The sequence below is a fragment of the Mycetomoellerius zeteki genome, unplaced genomic scaffold (assembly GCF_001594055.1).
Source record: "Mycetomoellerius zeteki isolate Tzet28-1 unplaced genomic scaffold, Tzet1.0 scaffold316, whole genome shotgun sequence".
In the NCBI taxonomy this organism is placed as follows: domain Eukaryota; kingdom Metazoa; phylum Arthropoda; class Insecta; order Hymenoptera; family Formicidae; genus Mycetomoellerius; species Mycetomoellerius zeteki.
This window is the reverse complement of record NW_017257301.1, coordinates 509,365-525,526: the sequence shown is the minus strand read 5'-3', so window position 1 is coordinate 525,526 and position 16,162 is coordinate 509,365.

The following is a 16,162-nucleotide window of genomic DNA, read 5'->3' as shown; positions in this document are numbered from 1 at the left end:
CTTTATATTACGTGTACTATTTTCAGTACTGAGATTTTTAGTACTGAACAGCTTATATGCAGAAGTTATGTGAAAGTATATACAATACATTCATTTACATACATTTTAAAATGTTTTACTTTTTTGTTAATTTTGTAGTCGATTCAACAATATTTTAACGAATGTAATTGTCAAGTTTTAAACTTAAATATTGATTATTAACAAAGTTATTGTGTAAAATGCAACTGGGGTGCCATAATACTACCTTCTCCTCTATGAAATATTTCTTAATTTTACCTATTTCGAATTCAATATGCTCGGCAAAAATATTGTTGCTCAAGGTAGCGATTCGGCCGAAATAAAGGAAATGATAAGAAATTATTAATGTCGGTAACTCAACACAATTCTACTTCTCCGTCTTCGTCATCGCGTTGGGCACTCTCGGAACATTCGTGCACCGTATCCGATGTACAGCCGACTGTGTTTACGATTCATTGAAAGTTACAATTCTTGTCGAACGATAATCTCGTCGTAACGGGCTTACCAAGCCTTCTCCTACGGATTACAACACGCGGCGACGTCGTGAATACGTCGTTTTACGCGCGGACAGGTACACGCGCCCGCAACACACCGGCCTTCATAAATTCCCGGCCGACTCGCCGACACCGCCCTTTTCGGTAATGATACTGAAATACTTTGACTTTTATCTACCTCCGGCCAACTTTTATTTCGTGACGCGCCGTTCAATTCCTACCGCATCAAAAAGTTCCGTACGTCACGGCATGATTTTTTATATCTCTTTTTATATTAACGCAACTTGTTATACGCTTCGTAATTGCATACCGATTCTGTACTAGAGCGATCAGCGTTGAATTGTAAAGATCGAAATATTTGATTTTTTTCTTTTCATTTTCTATCGAAAAATAATTTGATTTGAGTGAGAGAGAGAGAGAGAGGGGGGGGGAGAGAGAAAGAGAGAGATGTAACCGCGCGAAGGTCTTCCACTTCTTCATAATAATCAACCGTGTACTTCGTTGAACAAGAGGCGCTTTCTTCAATAGATCTTGAAGCCGCGATTAAAAGAACATAATAATTAGATACACGGAAAGAATGATTTTGCTGAAGTACCTAAACAGTTAGATACAGATTTGAAAATAATTTTGTTAGACCATCAAAATAATTATGTAGAACGCTTAAGCAATACTGTAAAAAGTGTTGGCTAGAATGTAATTAGCTCGATTGTCCTATATAATTATTTTGGTGGTCCAACAAAATTATTTTCAGATTTGTATCTAGGTAAATTTTTAGATACTTCATAAAACTATCCTCTCAGAAAAGATTTCTAATAACGAGACAAAAAATATTATTGACGTAGTTGATTTTATTACAATCTTATGCAATATAAAAATAAAACAATATTAAAATTAGATCAATATTTCCTATTCTTCTCAAATTAAATAAGATCAATTTATTTTAAGACAAGAGTATATAAATTTATATATATATATATATAAATTTAAGTTTATATATTCTTACGTTTAAAATAAATCTTTACCCGATGTTATATCATATGATTTTGCGCCACAGCATTTGGCGCAAAATCGATGTGCTTGATTATTTTATTATATATTTAAGAATTTTTCATTTCAGAGTAAAATATTCTTCTTTCAACAATAAATATAATTGTTCCTATATCTATCCTGTTTTATGATAGATCAAGAGATGAGTAATGGAATCGAAAATCTTTTCTATGGGTATAGCTGTTCTTTTCGTGTAATTATGATATATTTTTCTCGTGTTTGTCCTTTCTTATCGAGTTCATTGCGTAACTTATGAATACAGTATGTCGAAACCCCTCTCGCGATTCCGCATGACTTCATGTGCACCGCGAACTCCCTCCGTCGTGCACTAATACGCAGCCACCTATGCGTACACGTACTGCGTGCACGCGTGCGCTCGTCATCGTCAGGTGTTGTCGAATCGACGTGTTTTGTCGATAATCAACGTCTATCGAATGCGTAATCGAGTGCAAGCGCGCCCGCGTTACCACCCACCTCTATCCACCCGCCCTTCATCCACCGTCCACCTCCGCTGCTGGCCGGTTCTGTTGGGCTCTGTTCACCACCCTCCTCCTCGCTCGTTTCTGCGCCGCGCTCTCATTTCGCGCGGAGCGAAAGCGCTTTCATGAAAATTCGCCCCCGTTGCCAACGTCGTCGTTTCCGAGTCGCAAACGCGGCTGTCGTTCGGCCTGCCGTTGATTACTTCGCTCGCTTTTTTTCCTTTCCGTCGTTTTTTTTTCGCGCGCGCGGAGCGAAGCACCGACTTGCGCGGTGTCGGGAGCGGGAGGGTGGAAACGTTCGCCGGAACGAACGAACGAACGAACGAACGAAAGGAGCTGATGGCGTATTTCTCATTTTTCTCCTCGCTTGTGCCGTTCTTTCTTTCGTTACGAAGCTAAGACCGAGAAGGGAGGCATGACGAGCGGGAAGTGGAGGTGGAGAAGGTAGTGAAGGGGTGGAGAAATGATATTTTCGCTGGAGCTAAATTACGGGCGCGCGATGGAATGCGCATGCTACTCGTTCGCTGCGCTTCACTGATGAGCGCAGCGCCGCCGATGCAACGCGCCGCTATGCAACTCGCCTGATTATGATTACTTTTCCGATTAACGGCACACACCGTAGATACCAGCGTACGTTACCGTACACAGCGAGATGCGTCGCGATTGCGACGTCGGGGGTAATGTCGAATCCCTCCTGACTTCGAAGTAACTATACAAATGATGGAATTATAGCGGTTTGCTTTTCGTATGGATACATGCATTAATTAAAATCTTGATACCGTTTCTGGTAGCAGAAGTGATTTTGCGTGCTCTGCATCATAATCATTCTAACGCGGCTGAAAGTCTCAGATTTTCATCTTGTAGTCGATTAATTCTGTCATAACATGCATTAAAAACCTTTCCGGTATGGTATCCCTGATAGAAATTTCATGCATTTTTTGTGCAATTACTGGATAGTTACAATAACTTGGTCTAATAACTAAAAAATAGAACTACTTAGGAGAGAGAGAGAGAGAGAGAGAGATCTCAATCACAAGATGTAATGTCCTGCCTGCAATTATTGCACACAAAAGATACAAAATATGAACCTGTTTAATAAATAAAAATAGGATAATAAATGGACCATTGTTGTATTTTAACTAACAATAATTTATTAATACTAGATAATAATTGGGCAGGTGTCTATGCAAAAAGAATACTTGCACATATCTTTGTCAGGAAAATTGCGTTCAGCCAGTGAATAAAACATTCAAATCAAATTCTTGTCCTTTTTCTTCGCAATATTGTTACAATAAAACACTAGACAGTAACTGGATAGGTGTTTAGGAAAAATGTATATATTTCTACTAGGGACATCTGGCTTTCTTTTTCTAATATTTTCTCTATTGCTTGTTACTGTTTTATTAATGAAAATACATACATTTGCTTGCTATATTCCTTAATGTTTGACGTTTCGATTGAAAAAAAATTGTTTATAATGTTCATTTTTATAAAAGTTATGAACAATCGAATTGGGTTGGGTATGCCATACCCAAATATATTGTTTCCATAATGTGGCATTTAGGGGACGTTGACTGTATCATATTAAATTATATTATCTCTCACTTTTATAAATAATACCTACATAGAGTGTGCATCCTTCGAGATGTATCCGGACGATATTGCAACGTAGAACGAATTAAATATATTAAGGACCGTGCTTAGACGCTGTGAACGATACTAAGCGATTACCTCGCATCGAGATAATTAATATTTCCTTCGCTTTCACGGGGGCACAATATGCGGCTCTTGCTCATCGAGAGCAGCGTCGCCGCAGGTGCTAAAGGGGCGATATCTCCGGCGGGGCACGTAGCCGCAGGGGCGGTAGGCGGACGGGGGGAAAGGAGGGGGAAGGGGCGATTTTTCGCCCGGTGGCTCCCGCCCTGCGGCGAACATCGCCTCCTGCAAAGTCACGGCGGTTTTTTTTCCCCCCGCCACTAAATTTCTCAGGTATTCCAATATATTCCGCGGTGCGTATCTACCTGTTCCGCGGCTCCTCTCACTCTCTTTCGTTTTCTCTCTCTCTCTCTCTCTCTCTCGGTCTTTCATTCTCTCCCGCTTCCTCGGCCGTCTTCCTTCTCCCGTTCCTTTCTTTTACCGTACTCGTCCTTCTCTCTTCTCTCTTATTCCTTCTCGGTCTTTCTTTCTTTTTCTTTCTCTCTCGAGCGAGACGAGCGTTTGTTGCACACGCTCGACTTTAAAAGAAAAGGCACGAGATGAGGATAGGCGTTCCCACTGGAGTTATTAATGGCTTTGACTTCGTTGCTATGGATATCCATAAGTCTTTGGCCTGCGAGAAAAAGAGAGGATGAGCGAGGGAGTCGCAGGAAGTGAGAAGGAATGAGTACAAGAGAGAAAGAGAAGGAGTGAGGGGGGAATCGTCTCTCGGGCTTCCCTTGGACCTCGGGGCCGCTGCCGGACCGAAGGATGTGAAACACGAGAAAAAGGCAGAAAGATGCGAAACAGAGGACGCAAGAGGCAAGGTACATGGAATTGTCAATTTCTTAAGAGCGATAAGAGAATTGAGCGATACACCAATCTCAAGAAGCTGAGACATCAACTACCTTATACTTATTGGTAGATTTAATCCGTCGTGATTTAATCACTTTCACAAAATGCGTTGTTATTAAACATTCTGATTTTAACGTCGCTAATATTACCAAATTAATTTTTAAAATTATTCGGTAACAAAATTGTTTTATAATCATATAAATTATACAAATCTAATTATTTATTATTTAAAATATATGCTAAAAAGATTACAAAATTTATTGAAATAGATAGAAAATTAAGGATATCAGATAGATATATCAAGCGAAATAAACGTCTTATCACCAATGGGAGGACATTAGAAAAAAGTAAACAAAGATCTCTAAAATTTATTTGAATTGAATCGTCATGTAATTAATTAACTTGATGTTGATATTATTAGAACTAACCAGCTTTGTTATTACATGATAAATAATACGTCGTGTCACACAACGAGCAGCAATGTGCATACAGGAAGGAATACTTTTATGCAGTAATTGGCGAATAAAATCAATTATCAGCATTATTGGCTCATTAATGAATAACATTATCGACGCACGATAATAATTTGCAATAATTAGATTCGTGCGGCAGTAGCAATAATTAAATTGAAAACTCCATGATATATTTGCTCCAAACTTACATTAACCAATGAATTTGACCAAATCAACGGATATTTCATGGAAATGTATAATTCAAAACTCATTCTCATCTGTTATATATAGATATAAATAAATGATACAGTGCAATAAATATCCCTCTACTGGGCTAACTAAAAAAAAATTGACAGTAAGAATTGAATTACACAGCAAAAGTCATACGTCATATCCCTTGGCGTCGAGAAGGTGGGATCAAATTATCCGTATGGTAAAAGCTCCAGTTACGCGTCATAAACGGGCACACGCGGTAGCGCGATCGTTCCAATATCAATTACAGGCGAAAATTAATTACCGGCAGTGTGGCGGATAATGAAGCTTATTAATTCCGATGCTAAGAAATGGCGGAACGCGCTCACCGTCGTGCGCGACTCTGTTCGCGGAAGAACGCCAATTAATTATCGCCGGTATCATCGGATGCTAATCTGCGGACGTTATCTCCGACAGCCCCCGCGCATCCGATGCAAGTTCAACTTTGCGTAATGTGAACACACCCGCTCGTGCATTCGATCGAAAGAAGTGACAGCCACTCGACACGTCGATGTATCAGGTATATAGGGCGGAACGCGTTTATGTTGTTCAATTTCTTGACTGTTCAGATAAATATTAGTTAATCCAAAGGTTTAATTCCAGTCTAAGATTTAATTATCGGGATATTTGTTATTGCAATTTTTTAAATGGTCTCTGCGTTTTTACCCAAACTCACCGGTCCCTCGTATTGTCGAAGACGATCGCCGCGTATTTCCAAGCTTATCCCGCATAACAGAGGAGCATCCTGATGGACCGCGGAGAATCGAGAACCCGTTGGTGTGAGACGAGATCTTTACAAACGGGCTTCCTGATCGCGCGTGTATTCGAGAAAACGGGATTGTACGTAACGCCTCCTCCGCGGCGTAACCGCGCGAGGAAGCGAGAGGCGGCCGGCGTGGCGACGAGGTCGGAGGAGGAGTAAAGTGTAAGTAAACATAATGGCAGAAATAACGTTTGCGAGAAGAAGGCTGAGCGAAGAGGCCGGCGGCGACTGTTCCTTTTCGCGACGCGCGGCGGGAATCGAGAGGTATTGTCGGCTCGCTATGCGAGCGATTTCACGTGCGAGTAGCCGCGTTGATCGCGTGAAAAAGGAAGATTTGCCGACGAGCGAGCGTAATAGTCGGAATAGCGCCGGTGTGGCGATACGCCGCCGCGATGCGATGCGTTGTTCCGCCTCCAAGAGGGGCGGCGTAAAATCCGATCGCAATACATGGCAATGGGGGATGCCGAGGATCACGAGGAACTATCCGCGGTGGGATCAGCACAATCAAGAAATGAATTACGTAATTCTTCTCTCTTGTTTGCATTTAAAATCTTCGTGAAAGAAGTCTTTTCTGAGATATGAAATTTATTGTAGATACGCGGAAATTTAATTCGTTTTTATGAAAAATTAATCTGATTTTTCAAAATGACTATTATAAATAATATATACGTTTAAATACGAAGGAGATTGAAATTTTGTTGAGAATATAAGATTCACGAAGAAGCTTTCGTTAGTAGCAATTGTTAATAGTGATCGAAGAGAGCTGATGAAGCTGTGCCACCTCAGTAAGCAAGAAACATTTGGGAATATTTCAGCAACGCTGCTGCAGAAAGGAAGGAACATTAGATAAGCATAGGATCTATCCTTTTATTTATTTTATCCACATTTATTAAAATTCACGCAAATATCAATTTTTATTTTTCAAATCTGGCATGTGCGAGATATTTGGCTTGTACTGTTAGAAATACTTCCTTTGTAAATGAAACTCGTGGTTATATGAACGAAATTAAAAGTAATGAATGATTTAACTGAAAATTAAGTTACAGTAGTTACTTAAATGTAATGAACGTGTACATTAATTTCATACATTTTCATTAAAATACATTAAATTTTATGTATAGTACACAAATATACTTTTCAGTTATAAATACATTAAATTTCATGTAATATCATGAAATTAAATTGTGTAACTTAAAAGTATATTAAATTTCATGAAATTTTTAACAGTGTATGGAATTTCCATATGCTTCATACAGAAGTCTCAGTCATGTCAACAACATCCACGTGTTGTCAGATATCATCTTACAATCGGAGGATTAAATAGAAAACATCATTTTCGCGGGTTTGTAACGCATCTATTCCGCGATAAGAACAAATCACTGTGGGAATTAATACCGATCGCGAATTCCTATCGTTTTGCGTCACGCCTCCGTAATGCGGAAACGTTGACGCGTTTCATAATGCAGAAGCGCCGAGATCACAGCCAGCTGTGGTCCAGCCACCACGGCTTTCCCGATCTCGGTGTTCCCCGGGGATTTTTCAGCTTCTCGAATATCAGCGGCGGAGAGGTGGAAACTTCCGCACCGTGAGGTTGCGTGTTATCGGCGAGACTGGATTCCTTTGAAAAGCCAGCGATAATAAAGCGACGCCGTATACTGGCGTCATAACGGGAATGAGGTTTGGCGGATGCCTCGCCTCGTACCGCGCCCGGAAAAGAAGATCCGACGCGGAAACAGCGTCCCTGGATTAAGGACATTACGGCAGCGTTGCGGCTTCTCGCAGGAAGAAAAGCGCGCTTCGTAGCTTATCGGACCGTTTGGACGTTCGTTCTGTACGTCGTCGCTTTGTAAGAACGCGGAATATGTTCGTTGACGCGGTGGCGGAGGACAAACTTTATATTTCGACGCGTTGAGAGAGAGAGAGAGATCGAGAATATAAGAGAAATTATTTCTCGTTTAATTCCGTGAATTTCATACGCTGTTTATTGCCTGCACCATTTTAGATGTCAAAAGTAATAGAGGAAGGTCACCGATACTGACATAGGTCTCCTAAAGCGACATCCCCTTATTTCTTAGAAACTAACCTTTGCACCTTATTAATACTAATAAAAACGTGATCTGTTTAGCTAATTAAAAAAGTACAAACTCATAATTTTTTTTTTCATATATTTGTGGCTTATTTCTATACCAAATCAGCTAAAAACAAATTTTATGAATCCGAGAAGAAAATTCTTACGGTGTTCTTTTGCAAATTGCGTAATTAAAATAATAGTGACTGTATTATTGATAATATTATGTCATTTTAAATGTTTATAGTTTCATAAATTAGTTTTCTCTTTATAGAATAGGATATATCTTTATTTATAGAATAGCAATGTTGGCATTATTGCCTACTGTCAGTTTTGGAGCCCATTTTGTCAGACGCTTATTTTTGCATAACTTACGAAAAACTTAGTTATTGCAAAATTGCAAACAGTATTATAAAAATTGTTTATACTATCTGATAGAAGATACTTTTTAGTTTGTATTTATGTTTTTAAAGTTGTATTTTTATCTTTTGTTTAAAAAATATTGTCTAAAAACAAAGTGGTATGTCGGTATCGGTGAACTTCCCCTACTATAACGAATAATTTTTCATTCTTTACGTGATTTTACTTTCAAAACATCAATTATCAGTATCAACTAGAAATTACTATAAAAATTTAAAAAATGATAAACAATATTTCATCAGCATAAAGGACGTAATTATTGAAAAGTCGAAAAATTTCACAATCCTACTTTTACACAAGAAATATAATATTAATTTAAAAAATGATCAATAATGACTGTTCGGTACTTTAGTGTTAAAAGCGTCGCACTTACCTAGGCTGCGATCCACTTGACGCTACAAACGCTTCGAAGCGTTTGAGCGATCAATCAGAACAAAGAATTTTACAAATTGACTAATCAAAGAATGCTTCGAAGCATTTGTAGCATCAAGTGGACCGCAGCCTTAGTAGTTAAAAAATATAATGTATGAATTTGAACATATCTTATTTTTCCAGCTACTTTCTATTTTATTTGATAGAGTAAATGCAAACTTAAAATTAAATTGCGATGTTTTTCGATATCAGAATGCTTTATTAGACTATTTTTTTCTGCGATATGCGGCTTTCAGAATTGAACTGACATAAATGAAAAAGCGCAGGAAACGCGATCGATACGTATACGGGCGAGTCGGCCGACGGAAATTCCGCAATTACGAATGTAGAGGCTCACGAAACAAAAAAAAAAAGAGAAAGGAGAGGCGCATAGAAAACGGCGTGTATTTCGCAGACAGCGCCGCATTTGCGCGTGGCATCACGGCGAAAACTGCGCCCAACGATACGGTATATGTACGTATGCACTTCAAATGTACGATGCGTTCCCCATTACGATCAAAGAGATAACAAGCCGTGCTAATTATAATAATCACAACATAATCGCAACATGTTTGTTGCATTCGAAATTCATTTTGCCTCTGGTAATCGATAGCGATCCTCACAGGAAAGAAACGTTTGAAAATCACGCCGATAAACTTACACTCGATATCGAGAAACGATCGATTGGAAGCTTCTCCAATCGATTCGAGTTGATTCATAAATCTCTTGCAACGACTCGTTACAAGGGTGACTTTTAAACGCTCGTTGGAATCCGGATAAACGTTCGAGAAATAAAGAAAAGTTGTATTTAAATAACTAGACATAAATCTAATGGAAACGTGTCTGAAAATGCAGTGTCCATTCATCGGCGTACGGAAAGCAGATTTGACCTAATTTTGCTCGGCAGGGCCCAGCCCTTATCGCAGATTACATCAGTGGTACGCACAACTCAATTTCACCAAAAAGTTGACCTGGTCAGTTCCCAGAGAGCAAGAGCGCGTCAATTCTAGCTGCGATCGTTGCGCGTGGCGCGATTACGCGTCGTGCGTTTCGCTCGGATGGAAAAAAAAAAAAGAAACTTGTGACTTCGGTCGCGCGGAATAAAAACTTGTGACTTCGAAGAGTGAGAAACAAGAACCCTCGAGAAAGAGAGAGAAAGGGAGAGAGACAAAGTGGAAGAGAATGAAGGCGAGAGATCAGACGGGAAATAAAGAAACTATGGAAGAGAGAAGGACGAACGAAGAAAGAGAGGGTTCTCGCGAGCAAGAGTTTGGCGCAATGAAAGAAAAAGAGAGGTAGAAGAAGACCTTGAGGAGGGGCGGGAGAGAGAAAGAAGCGGATAAGAAAAAAAGGAGCAGCAAATTGACCGCCGCCAGCGGGAGGCCCCGACGCGACGGGGAGTCCCTTTCGTCCGAAAACTCTTCCCATCCTCCTCGGTCTCGCGGCTCTCCCTATGACCGCCCTTAGTCCTACTTCTCTCACTCTTTCTCTCTCTCTCTCTCTCTCTTTCTCTCTTTTCTGCGTTCCCCGCGCGTCCTTCTGTGCCACGATCCCTACCCAACGATCTTGCTCGCTCCACTCGAAGCGAGACAAATGAGCGGCATCCGTCTGCGTCACCTGTCCGTCAGTTCGTCCGTAACTTTTGACTCGAGGCAAATCGAGAGATGCGCGCGTCAGGAGAGGAAGGAAGAAAGAAAACGAGAGGCGGCTTTTTACCGCTGGGCCCGGTGACCCGACAACGACGATGACGACGACGATCTCGCGACCGACGCCCCGACGAAGATCTGAGGGAATAAGGGCCGGTTGAACAACGTTATTTTTATTCTCCACGTTAATGGAAAAGACTGATATATTCAATTGAACTCTAGCTCCGTCATTTCGAATTAACAAAATTAGATTTTAATTTTAAAATTCTCACTTAAAGAAACACACATCTGCATTCGAGTTCTGGCAAAAAGTATTATTGTTATTACCATTACTTTTTTTTTATACAATTATTGTTTTATCGTACATAATATAATTATTGTGTAGTCTCGGCAATTTTATATATCTTATATATTATATTTCTTAATATTGTTTAAAGATATAGATTTTTATTTTTATACATTTAGGCTTAGCAACATTATTGCAGACGCTTCACTTTTTGAAATGCAGTCTCTTTACTTTTCTATGCTTGTTTATCATAGCTCTTGTTATCGCATTCAATAAAGTTATTACCATTGCTATTGTTATGCCGGTTCATCTCTGATATTCTGTTTTTATCAACTTGTAGCGTCGCTTCGGTCGTGTGTGGGACTAAAATACTAACGCGCTGCCATTCGCGTGTCGGGAGGGAACGTAAAGAATAACGCTCTCGTAGAAAACAACGGGATACAGAGATTTTCTGTACACGCCGCGCACCATAAATAATCCTCGATTACACGCGTCTCACGGCGGCTCTCTCGCCGGCACTCCGAAGAGGCAAATTCCGGGCTGACGAGCACCGAGACGGGCTCTTTCCGCGGTTGCACGCCGGATTACGTCAGCGCCAGGGGAAGAGATTGTAAAAATGCAATTTGCATTATCAGATACGCTCTCAACGACGTGGCGTCGATATGCGTCGCGAGACTGCGTCGTATACGAGTTACTGTCCGATAGTGTATGTCTTTTATTTATTCTTATTTTTATTACCGCTGTTTATCGATTTTGCGATTTTACACACGAGATTTAGCCGATAGCAACGAATATCTATATTCGTTGCTTTCGGCAATTTTTAATTGAAAATCCTATTTCAATGCTTCGCAAACTTCTATAAAATTAATCGACGTACTACTATATTTAACACTAAGTTAAAGCGAAGCGTAAAGTCTTTAATAGATAATAAGACACGGGATTTCGAGGAATAGGATTTTCTTTCTCTTTTTAAAAGGAATATATATAGGATTTTCTTCTATTTCTTGATTAAGTTGGAGATCACTGTTATTTTCGCTGTACATCCCTCTTTGAAAATGGTTCGTAATAAAAGTCACGATTGTGACTCTAATCTATGTGGATGTGTCAATATATAAGTAATCTTAATATCATCTTGATTTTTGAGGATAGAATTAATGGGTCAATTCTAAATAGAATCGCGTAAGACTCGTAACGTGTTCTCGTAAAACTTGTATATATAAGAACTTATGACTAGTATTCTAATTTTATGCGTATCTATCATAAGACGTACGATTATTCGTAAATATCTACGATTTCGTGTAAATTTTATGGCTAGTAAGAAGCTGTCTGTAAAAATATTGTATAAAGGTATAAGCACTTAAAAAAATTCTTACAAGTCTTACAAGAATACGTTACGAGCCTTACGAGTCTGCATAGAATTTAGGCATAAGATTACTTGTTGACTCAGTCATAATTAGAAAAAAATTGGGTGTATGTAATAATGTTTCTATATCCTTTACTTCGGAGATATTTAAGGGCTGACGTTTGAAATGAAAGCTGACAGCACAGTCTGCTTGCGTGAATTGCACTTGCGACTTCCGTCCCTTGAGAGCGCGAATTGATCGACGAGATCGACTTCGTGCTCACCCCCGTCTCAGAAACGGAAAAGCAATACTACCGGTTATCGGGGGTACCGGCTCCCATCCTCCTTCTCGTTCCTTTATCTCGCGTTGTATCTTTGAACGCGCGCTAAACGTATTTTACAGGTGTTACTTCCTAGCGGGCGCGCAACGCGGAGATAAGAAACAAAGTGCCCCGGTATTCATCACGGTTATCTTTATGGATGCGCCTGTAACGCTGATGAGGAATTCTTAACTTTTATGGACGCGCCGATACGCGGATGCCAACTATTTTTCCCGGGAAAGATCCCGTGCGACTAAAATTTATTTGTTAATTGCGTTAAACACGCGATAGAATTAACCGCTAGGCCGCTTTTTTTCCTATCCGATACTTTTCGGATCAACTACTATCATTTTACAAACTCTTTGAGTAAATATTGATGTGGTAACGGAATGAAACGCAGAATGAAAGTTCTATATGAAATAGAAAAAAATTTCACGTTGTTTCCTTTTTTTAGCAAGTTGCAATTTGAATGGATTTTCAATGGAAATGGAATTGCGGCTACGAAAGTAGAATAACATATACAACATTGAATTTGTTATTTAAATTAAATTTGACGTAGATGTAAAATATTTAACGGGACTTAAATTGTTTATAAAAAAAACCAGTAAAAAGATTTAACATTTCTCGTAAGGTTTAAAAGTCCATGCTATTATTTAATGACAGAGATTTCAAAAGTACCAATTAAATTTTCATCAAACATCATCGAGAGTTGATAGCGTAACTGTCGAAAGGGTTAATACAAATCGCCAAGGGTCAAATATTAAAATTTCACTATTGCGTCCCGAGAAATCCATAATACGGAAGATTCACGATTACGACGCGCATAAACTGAGATATGCGAGTTACGCTATTGGCCGTGAGTTTGTTTGGGCTTGCACTCGACGTAGGCACTTTATATATTTTATATTATATTTTATATTTTGGTACTTTATATCTCGATGGTATTTCAGCGACAAGCAAAGTATTCCCGCGTGCAAATTTATCGTTCAAGCCCGGCAGTCATCGAAACGAGTCGTGCGCGCTTTCGGCGCGTGCGACATTTACCCTAATTTACCGCCGCGGAAAGGATTCGTTAAGATAGCGGGAACACGGTTCCCTTTATCTCGTAGGATGCACACATCCCGCGATGCAGTTGCGGAGAGGAAGAAAGAGCGCAAAAAGGAGCGAGAGAGACAAAGTGGAATGCGAAGCGACGATGATTCGTCCTCAGAAAATTATACAGAGTGAGCCGAGGGACAGCCTCGCCGTTTGAAAGGATATAATTTCGCACCTATTACCGGTGCAAAAAGGATCGCTGGAGGTCGAACGGATGGATGGTAGCCGCCCTGGATGCGTTCAGGAAGTGCAAACTGCCCTCTTCGTGGGAGAAAGAGAGAGAAGAGAAAGAGAGAGAGTGTTCGTTGAAAAATTATGACATCAACGCTTCCAGCCTGGGAATTAACGCTTCCGGTGCCCGACTAACAAATCAAACGTAACGGAAGCCAGCGAGGTTTGCTCACCCGGTCGTTATTGAAAATTTGTCGGTTGGGTATTGTCGAGTGACATAAATGAATCGATCATTTGAGAAGCGGTCCTTTTGATCAGTTCTCACACATTCCTTTTCTAGTTTTTTTTTTATAAAGGATTCAAATAAGATTAAATCTCATGCGTTATTGACTTTACACTCCTAGTAACATTTTGCTCCATATATATATTTGATGTATTTATTTATTTATTAAGTTTTACCTTCATGTTTCTCACAAATACTTAATCATTTAAATCATAACGATTCTGACGCGATATAGCTAACATCTTTAATCGTATCTCGTTGTTCTTTTGGAATTTGATATGGAATCTAGCTTTTAATTTTTGTAATATTTCGCGCTATTTTGTAGTATTTCGCGCTCCTATCTTCAGGTGAGTCTTTGTTACTTTAGCTGATATTATTTAAATATTAACTGCTTAATACCTCATAGGCATTTGCCATTTCCTTTGCAATCATTACCGGTTTTGGATCATAGTGAAAGATTCGGAATTACGCAGCTGAGTAGGGACTCGTTTGATACACAGGAGGATGAAAACTCTTTTTTCTTTGTTATCTCGCTGATGATGACCCTAAGTGTCGGTTCGAATTGGATGTCAAACAAGTTAAATACAATTTATCTACACATTTAATTAATGTTTGTGCATCAAGTATCCGCATCGTACTCTTACTTGTCTGATTATGGTTAGACATGTTTACTTCAGGACATAAGGAGCTCCTTTGCCCCCTTTTGTCTCGTAAAAATTGTAATTCTACCGCGAGGACACTACTCGAATTCTCTTTTATCTCCATAACAGGATCGCAATTCGCGACATGAATTGTCGTCCATAAATCGCACGCTCTCGTTTTTTTAAATTTGATGTCGCGGCGTCGATGGGACGAAAAAAAAAACGCGTTGTAAAATGCGTCTGGACGTGCCGCGCGCCGAGCGCGAGCGAAAAATGGTGATTTACAGGGAAGTAAGCTACTACGTCGTAATAAAACTGTCAACCAGCCCACCCAGTACGTAGAGGTAGGCCAGGCAGGATCTACGCGCGGCCTGGTCCAGAGCCGGACAAAGGATGCGCTGTCGCGATGCCTGTGAATAAGACGAGTGTCTCGGGATGGCCTCGAGATTAGAATCTGGAGACGCGCTTAGGTGTGTCGCCCGTCCCGAGAAATGCATCCGGAATTCGTGCCGGCTTCTGTCCACGTGTCGCCTGTCCCGTCGTAGATCACGAGAAGAAGATGTTCCGGCTTCCGTCGAATTTCTTTATTTCCTATTAACGCCCGTCCTTTTCTAAAGCGAGATTCTGATCACCCTGCAGAATGCACGACAGTATCGCAAGTGATAAGAGAACATAGCAATTCAACATTACTTTTGTTACTCTTAGTTCCCGTTAGTTCTACTCGGGTTCTATCAATATATGTAATTTGAAAAAAGAATTTCAATTACTAATTTTAATAACACGTTTAAAAACACTTTAAATGTAAAAGACAGCACGACATTTAGAAAAAAGTGTCGTGCTAATAATTTATTGCAATTTTAGCGACGCGACGTTTCTCTCAGAAATCTGTGAAGTTAGCACACTATTCTATTAATATTTAAAAAAATAATGGCAGTTCTAATAATTTTTCACAGTTCTACAGTTCTTTATAAAAATAAAAAAAGAGTTCCGTATTTTTTATACTAAAAAACCGAAACTGAAGGAATTACAACCAGAACTTCTTTAAAAACATTGTAAAGTATATATAGAACTCCTCTCTAGAATTAATGATAATGTCGCTGGAATTAACAATGACGATATACTTCCTAAATAATTATCGTGCAATTTTGAAATCTATGTATGTATGGTTCATGAGAGTTGTTTTAACATTATAGGCCTGTTCTTTTTGGTTGAATTATTGCACCAGTTCCTCTTCTTTCCAGGAGGAAAGAAGAAGAAGAAAGATGAACTGGTGCAAAAGTTCAGCCAAAAAGAACAGGTCTTATGCTATTGTAATATATTCCGAGAATATAAGATAGATAAATAACTTCTTCTCGTGCAAAATTGAGGATGCTATTTCTAGCAAACGCTTTGATATGACATCCATCGTCGGTTTGGTCCACCCG